We start from the raw sequence: 2,137 nt of genomic DNA on the forward strand, positions 1-2,137 counted from the left end.
CAGGCAGCAATTTGTTCACAGGCCTCCAGTCCAGGATTCTCTGAGTGGCAGTTGGGAGGTTTCACAGCTTCACATGACAGTTTTACACCAACGTCCTCTAGTTTATTTTCTCAAATCTGTAGGCTTCTCAGATTCCTAATGTTGAGGATTCCTACAACCAGGTCTTGACAGTCGCTGGGTGATGATGATGGTCAGCTGACAATGGGTGTCACTGGGACACATGAGTGGGCAGGCCAGCTCAGGTCTGCCCCGACTCTGCTGCTGTGTGTGTAAGGCCAGGCCAGCTCTGCCCTGCTGGCGTACATGCATGGCTAGGTCAGCTTGGCTCTGACATCTCGGCTCCCCAGTGATTTTCTCTTTTACATACCAAGTCCTGAGTTCAGAATTTTGAAGTCAATAAAGAAGCACCAAGATTGTTAAGTGAAGAGGCCCTGGAGTCATGTTTTAAATCCTTGTGCCGAGTGTCACCATTATTGCCATGGCTCTGGCTATGCCACCATCTTGGCTCTCAATTATTTCTTGCTTATTTGCCAAGTCCTGGGTTCAGAATTTTGAGATTAATATAGAAGTGCCAACAGTCAGGTAAATATTCATCTTGTGTTGATAAGGTTTCTCACATGGTCCATTGCACACATTCAGTCTGTTGGCAGAAGATATATCCCAGAGGCTGGCTGTGTGGGATGGGCCTCATTCCAACCCATCTTTTCTCTCAACACCATCACTTTGAGGTCTTGTCATATTCCTTCTTGAATGTATCAAAACTCATACTGAACAATGAATCCTGGGTTACTAAAGAGGATTTATTTTTGTACCTGTCTTTCATGCATTTGTCCACTAGTTGAACAAACACACATATACAAAGTGCTGTGGTTGGATTGTTTTAATAAAGAGAGAGCAAGGTCTTTGTTCAGGATCGTTCCAAGGGAAATCTGAAGGAACAAGTTCCCAGAACAGATTGAGCTGAACCCTTAGTTTTAATGAAAGATAAGAAGCTGCTTTTGTTCAGGCGTTACACTGCTGCAGAGGGATACACACAAATAAACTTTCATTTTCATTTCAACAGCCTGATCTGTTGAATTTGAATTTTCCTTTATGGAATTAAAAGTTATGAGACTTTGTATAGTAATTTACATTACTCAGAGAGGATTTTGTATAACAATTTACTCAGTCAAACTGTGGGGAATGAAGTGGTTGGGGGACAAAAATCTGATAGTGTTGTGTAGACAGGGTGTTATGTAACACGTTTTTTGGAGTCTAAACTATTGGAAATATTAAAAAATGAATAAGCAAATTTTACTTAGAGGAAAAAACCCCTACTACAGTGCACTAAATCCAGGACTGTTCATATACATTTCATCAAGTGAGCACAAATCCCCAAGAGGGGGAACCTGTCACCTCTATTTCAGGGACATGAGATGTAAATTACAAAATGTAGCACATTGCCTAGCTGGTCTGCCATGCATACCTTCTGATGATAAACCTGGGGCCCCTTTTTCCTAACCCATGAGGCCTTCCTAGTAAATGTCCTGTCAGTCTAGAGTGGAAAATGCACCAAGCCACATAAATACCGGACTGGAGGCAAAGTATTCAGAATTAGCAAATAAAAATACAGTACAACCTATATATACCTCAAATATTGTGTGGGACATACTCGTACTAAAATATATTCATTGTTTATCTGAAATTTAGATTTAACTAGTATCATTTATTTTGTTCCACAGCTCTAGGGGATGGATAATGGACAGCTGCTAAAATGGAGGGAGAAATTGGAATCCAACAATGAATTGAGGATCCCAATGAAGAGTGAGGACACTTCCTAAAGGGGGGAAAGACATACCTTACTCACTGCTTTTATCAGGTTATGTAAGAGTAGAAATTGTGATGGTGGAAATATTAAGATGTAGATAAACCAGGAAGTATATTTGTGATGAACTTTCAATGACCATGGGCAGCACTGAGAGTTACTCCTATCTATACTAACATTACCTAGCTTAAGGTAGACCATTATGTTCTTTTCAAAAAATATTTATTTTTATTTTATGTGTATGAATGTATTGCCTGCATGTATGTAAGTGCATTTATGTCATGCAATGCCTGTGGAGGTCAGAAGAGGGCATCAGATCTCCTGTAACTGCAG

At 40.4% G+C, this 2,137-nt stretch overlaps 1 non-coding gene across 1 annotated transcript; it reads right to left on the reverse strand.

Moving 5' to 3' along the window:
* Positions 1-735: 735 nt before the first annotated feature.
* LOC115071945 lies at positions 736-866 on the reverse strand. The gene has a single exon (XR_003850999.1). It is a non-coding gene; the product is annotated as a small nucleolar RNA SNORA40 (small nucleolar RNA).
* Between the last annotated feature and the right edge of the window lie 1,271 nt (positions 867-2,137).

The sequence above is a fragment of the Nannospalax galili genome, unplaced genomic scaffold, assembly GCF_000622305.1.
Source record: "Nannospalax galili isolate Female #2095 unplaced genomic scaffold, S.galili_v1.0 scaffold640, whole genome shotgun sequence".
NCBI lineage: Eukaryota > Metazoa > Chordata > Mammalia > Rodentia > Spalacidae > Nannospalax > Nannospalax galili.